Consider the following 6,567-nt stretch of genomic DNA (forward strand, 5'->3'; position numbering starts at 1 on the left):
GATTTGGAGCATGGAGACGATTATCTCGGGATTGCAAGATAACCAAACAAAACTTTTAGTGGATTTCTACTTATTTTATTAAATATCATCTCCACCAAACAGGACAAGCTTGCATCTGTTATAGTTTTGGAGAAAAATGTGTTCATTTCATGTATGCGCGAAATGCCTTAAAAATGGCTTTAAAATGGATTTGGAGCATGGAGACGATTATCTCGGGATTGCAAGATAACCAAACAAAACTTTTAGTGGATTTCTACTTATTTTATTAAATATCATCTCCACCAAACAGGACAAGCTTGCATCTGTTATAGTTTTGGAGAAAAATGTGTTCATTTCATGTATGCGCGAAATGCCTTAAAAATGGCTTTAAAATGGATTTGGAGCATGGAGACGATTATCTCTGGATTGCAAGATAACCAAACAAAACTTTTAGTGGATTTCTACTTATTTTATTAAATATCATCTCCACCAAACAGGACAAGCTTGCATCTGTTATAGTTTTGGAGAAAAATGTGTTCATTTCATGTATGCGCGAAATGCCTTAAAAATGGCTTTAAAATGGATTTGGAGCATGGAGACGATTATCTCGGGATTGCAAGATAACCAAACAAAACTTTTAGTGGATTTCTACTTATTTTATTAAATATCATCTCCACCAAACAGGACAAGCTTGCATCTGTTATAGTTTTGGAGAAAAATGTGTTCATTTCATGTATGCGCGAAATGCCTTAAAAATGGCTTTAAAATGGATTTGGAGCATGGAGACGATTATCTCGGGATTGCAAGATAACCAAACAAAACTTTTAGTGGATTTCTACTTATTTTATTAAATATCATCTCCACCAAACAGGACAAGCTTGCATCTGTTATAGTTTTGGAGAAAAATGTGTTCATTTCATGTATGCGCGAAATGCCTTAAAAATGGCTTTAAAATGGATTTGGAGCATGGAGACGATTATCTCGGGATTGCAAGATAACCAAACAAAACTTTTAGTGGATTTCTACTTATTTTATTAAATATCATCTCCACCAAACAGGACAAGCTTGCATCTGTTATAGTTTTGGAGAAAAATGTGTTCATTTCATGTATGCGCGAAATGCCTTAAAAATGGCTTTAAAATGGATTTGGAGCATGGAGACGATTATCTCGGGATTGCAAGATAACCAAACAAAACTTTTAGTGGATTTCTACTTATTTTATTAAATATCATCTCCACCAAACAGGACAAGCTTGCATCTGTTATAGTTTTGGAGAAAAATGTGTTCATTTCATGTATGCGCGAAATGCCTTAAAAATGGCTTTAAAATGGATTTGGAGCATGGAGACGATTATCTCGGGATTGCAAGATAACCAAACAAAACTTTTAGTGGATTTCTACTTATTTTATTAAATATCATCTCCACCAAACAGGACAAGCTTGCATCTGTTATAGTTTTGGAGAAAAATGTGTTCATTTCATGTATGCGCGAAATGCCTTAAAAATGGCTTTAAAATGGATTTGGAGCATGGAGACGATTATCTCGGGATTGCAAGATAACCAAACAAAACTTTTAGTGGATTTCTACTTATTTTATTAAATATCATCTCCACCAAACAGGACAAGCTTGCATCTGTTATAGTTTTGGAGAAAAATGTGTTCATTTCATGTATGCGCGAAATGCCTTAAAAATGGCTTTAAAATGGATTTGGAGCATGGAGACGATTATCTCGGGATTGCAAGATAACCAAACAAAACTTTTAGTGGATTTCTACTTATTTTATTAAATATCATCTCCACCAAACAGGACAAGCTTGCATCTGTTATAGTTTTGGAGAAAAATGTGTTCATTTCATGTATGCGCGAAATGCCTTAAAAATGGCTTTAAAATGGATTTGGAGCATGGAGACGATTATCTCGGGATTGCAAGATAACCAAACAAAACTTTTAGTGGATTTCTACTTATTTTATTAAATATCATCTCCACCAAACAGGACAAGCTTGCATCTGTTATAGTTTTGGAGAAAAATGTGTTCATTTCATGTATGCGCGAAATGCCTTAAAAATGGCTTTAAAATGGATTTGGAGCATGGAGACGATTATCTCAGGATTGTTCATAAGGCACTGAGACATATACATGTTCACACCATTATAAAGAACAAAGTATAAACATTGAGGTTTTTCTCACACCCATGTTCCTGTGTTCTTTGATATGATATGTGTTCATTTCCTTCACTATATAGGATTGCAAGTTTTCCATTTGTACCTTAATGGCAATGACGCTATACAATTGAACACATATCATCCTGTTATCCATATAGGTGTGTATTTACCTGCTTGACTATTTTTGGTTGTTTGATCCAGAATGTTTCTCCAGATAGGTCATGTGGAAATTTTCTTTCCTCAGTACAAATGTTTTCACTATGGCTTTGGAAAATTTTTTTGTATGTGCATCATGGTCATTTGACCCATTGTACTCTCAAGTAGCAATATATTGTACTGTTATGTTGTACTATGTACTAATTACGTGTTTATATGGTTTTGTAACCCTTTATGATCTTAGATAACTTTATCCTTGATAAAGACCTAAAAACAAGTTCAAAACGTTGGATGAATTATCCTTTTGCACAAATAAAGAATTTTCAGCATTCTAAGAGTTCTTTTCTTACGTTATTGATCACTATAGTGTGCCAGAGCTATTTCTATTGAATTAACTCTTATTTTTTCTGAGCACCTGCTATATACACAGTGAGCCAGACATATTCAATTTTCATTCAGAAGGCAGAGGGAAGCCTTAGCAGCTGAGCCTATATCTTGGCTTGTGAGCATTAGAACAGGCCGGCGATTACAGGGTAACATGAAAAATGTCCAGCTTGCATTATGACTAGAACATGACAATATCCTTTTAAGTACTAACCTATGATGCGTTCCTAAGCAGTTGATGTTATATGTTCTACATTTCATTTTCTGCATACTTTACAAGTAGTAGAATTTGCTTTGATATAGGCAACTGGATTTTCACAATGAAAAGGCAAAGGATAACGCCCGAAAAAGACGCCATACATTATGTCAGTGCCATCACTGACAAACCTGGATTGACCATGAAATACATCAATCCCCTTAAAGGTGAGTTAAAACAAGTTTTAACTAAATTGCCTTAATATTGTCATGCATTAGAATGACTGTCTTAGGTAATGATAAATATTTTCTACAGGAAGAGGAGTGTTTGCTGAAACTGAAATCGAAAAAGGGAGTTTTGTTGCAGAATATCGAGGTGAGCTCACGTATGCACTTACGATGGTAGACAACTACTCGAGATTTATGGTTGTGGTACAAGTCAAAGATCTAATGGCCCATACTGCAGCGAAGGTCTTCCAAGCACACTTATGCAGACCTCATGGCTACTCAGAGAGAGTCCTCACAGATCAAGGCACTGCCTTTGAAGCTGAAATCTTCAAGGACTTCTGCAGCTTTTACCGATGCAGGAAGATGCGTACTACACCCTACCATGCTCAAACCAATGGTTATCAACCTGCTCAGGACTTTACCCCATATTCCAGATGTGGCCTTACAAGTGATTTATAGAGGGGTAACAATACGTTGGGATCATCGGATCTAATCTCCCTTTTTATACACCCTAAAATCTTGTTTGCGTTAGAATAAACAATAACATCATAAAGGTATAGCAGTACCGTTTCAAAGTTTCGGTGTCCCAAGCAGCATTCCATCAGCCTCTGGAAGGTTCCTGGCAAATTGCACAGCTCGAAGGGCATGCTTTTGAACTCGCAGAGACCCATCGGGGTGGCAAAGGCGGTCTTCTTCCGGTCTGCCTCAGCAACGGACACTTGCCAATAGTGACTAGTGAGATCAAGGGTAGAAAAATAATTTGCAGTTGTCAATGCAGCTAGCTATTCCTCAATACAGGGGAGTGGTGCTGTCCTTCTTCTTTAACAGGACCAACGGAGCTGCCCAGAGGCTACAACTGTCACGGATAACCCCAGCCTCCTTCATGTTGCTCAACATGTCCTTGGTACACTGGTAATGTGCAGGTAGATTTGGCTTATATCTCTCTTTGATGGGTGGGTGTGCACTTGTGGGGATGTAGTGTTTGACCCCTTTTATTTTTCAAAAGTCTAGCGGATGTTTGCTGAAGACTTGCTCGTATTCTTGCACTAGCCTGTAGACCCCCTTCTTGTGATGTGAAGGTGTGGAGTCAGTGCCTACGTGTAATTCCTTACACCACTCCTCTGGCTGACTTGGTGAGCTGTCACTGAATGGGTGGGCTGAAGCAATGGTGGATGCTGCTGTTTGGATAGCATGTGTATCTACTGAGAACAGCTTATCAATGGTGGCAAATCGGAGCAGCTTAATCTTTTGCTCTCCGCAGTTCAACACTCTCATGGGCACTCTTCCCTTCCATATTAATGAATAAAACTATGATGTAAATAGCATATAGATACCCCACAAATGCAGATAAAAGTAGGTTATGGGAAAAGGGGGAAGAGAGAAACAGGAAAATAGTGGAATAAAGTATAACTTCCAGGTGGGAGAGGAAATGGCAGCACAGCCAGTGGAGGTGAAGCAAGGGGAGCCTGCAACTAAAGAGTTGAGAGCGTTATCACATGGTGACTGAGCCTGATTGTAACGGGAGCATAGAGGTGCCGATCCTGTCTTACCTGCGTTGGTGTAGAAGTGGGTGTCCTGTGGTGGAGTCAGCTATGTGCAGTGGTGGCCGTGGGTTCTTTTATGTGCGACCGTAGTAATAGCTGTGCCCACTTCCTGTATGGGAGTGGAATGCAGTGAGGCTAATGGAACGCACGCCTGCGCATTTGTGTTTAACGTCGCGCATGTGCAGAACGGAGAAAAGGCTGCGCTCACTTCCTAATGAAAGGGAGTGAGACGCAGCTGGGAAGGGAAGGGAAAAGATTAGGGTTTGGGGATGATGAAAGGGCTTTCTACGGGCAAGGATGGCAAAGGGTGGCAGTGACGGAAAGTCAGGCAGATGGTCCTGTCCTGTCCTGTCCGTCCGTCTTTTTGTATCATGAATTGGAAAGACTGCAAGGGGGAGGGGAGGTGCTTGTGCCCAAAAGGAGGAGTTATTCAGATTCATTGCAGTGGGCGGCGGCTGCAAAAAGTACCATTCTCCTTGTTTTTGCTCTGCAAAACAGCCTTTTCAAGGGTTTGGCTTGGGTGACAAAATGTCTTCTGTAGGCGTGGGTTTGTCTCCCTCTCCCTAAGATGTGTCCGGTATAGGCCAGGGTGCCACTCAAGGCCGTAACCAATTCGGGTTATAGCTTCTCGGCCTTTTGGCTAAGATCAAGTGTAGTTTCGGAGGACGCTACCTTGGTCGGTACTGGAAGGTGCCTGGGATTGCACGTCTGCCGGCCTTGAGGGAGTGTGTGCGCCTTCTGGTGACACATAGCCCTCTTGTGCCTGGACGGTTCCCAGGCAACGGGAGGCGATCACCTTTGTTATTTTGAAGTCCTACTGATAAACAGAAAAAAAAAAATTAAATCTGTTCTTATCAGTTTAATATCTTATACGTCCCCTCTCTAGGGACCATATATTAAATGGATTTTTAGAACAAGGAGATGGAAAAAATCTTGCTCTGTCCACTCCACGCATTGACCTGGTATTGCAGTACCTCCAGGACCGGTGCACCCCTTCTTAACCGAGTTTCCAAAAGCAGAACTCAATTCACCTGATTCAAATGAGCCTCATTAGTGAATTGAAAGAAAGCAAAAACTTTATATGCACCTCAATTTGGCCAATTCACTTTTCACACTTTCACCCTTTTTTTTTATCTTTCACACCTTTTACTTGCTTTATTGATGCAAAAGCTGTGCCAAATAGCAAACTCATCTCCACTCAACTTGACCAACTCTGCTATGTCCCGTGCAGTATCTTATTCTCAGTCTTATCTAGATCATTTGCAATTGAATAGAATAGATCCCTTTTGGACACATTGGATTCAGCTGCTGCAGTGACTGCAGGTGTTAGAAGATGCAGACTTGGCATCAGGTGCTGTCTATCAGATTCCACTCCAATTAAAGCTTCCATTGTTTTTCGGTGTTTTCTTTGAGCAATGTCTTTAGTGATCTGTTGGCTCCCTCTCCTGGAGGAAGAGTTTGCTTGCTCTTGGACTTTCAAAAAGAGAGGTCATGATAGACATTTAGCTTCTGAGCCCAATTGGGGACAGTCATGGGTGATGAATGTTTTGCAACCTGCTGCGAAGCCTGATACCGCAATATAAGGAACGTCAAATACTAAGAATGGGCGGCCTATGAAAGAATTAGTACTTTCATTAAGCATACTTAAACGGCTAATTGGGAATAGACAAACTGTAAAAAGCCCTCTGAGAAAGCCCCTCTCTATCCTTTGTCAGTAAGCTTTTCTGTAGTCTGCCTGTTGATGTATTTTCCGTTTGAACAGTGCACAACATGAAGTGACGGAACACTGGCTTGTCACAATGTCCCCCGCTGACATCACAATAGCGCTGCTGCCTAGAAAGCCAGCTGCGCAGCAGAAGTTGCTCTTTGGGTGGGATGGTGGGCTAATGTATCTATTCCTGCTTGGTGAGAGTTTGACA

At 40.5% G+C, this 6,567-nt stretch overlaps 1 pseudogene; it reads left to right on the forward strand.

Moving 5' to 3' along the window:
• Nucleotides 1-5,439: 5,439 nt before the first annotated feature.
• LOC142265456 (U2 spliceosomal RNA) lies at nt 5,440-5,644 on the forward strand (annotated as a pseudogene).
• The last annotated feature ends 923 nt before the right edge of the window (nt 5,645-6,567 follow it).

The sequence above is a fragment of the Anomaloglossus baeobatrachus genome, unplaced genomic scaffold (genome assembly GCF_048569485.1).
Source record: "Anomaloglossus baeobatrachus isolate aAnoBae1 unplaced genomic scaffold, aAnoBae1.hap1 Scaffold_2744, whole genome shotgun sequence".
Taxonomy (NCBI): domain Eukaryota; kingdom Metazoa; phylum Chordata; class Amphibia; order Anura; family Aromobatidae; genus Anomaloglossus; species Anomaloglossus baeobatrachus.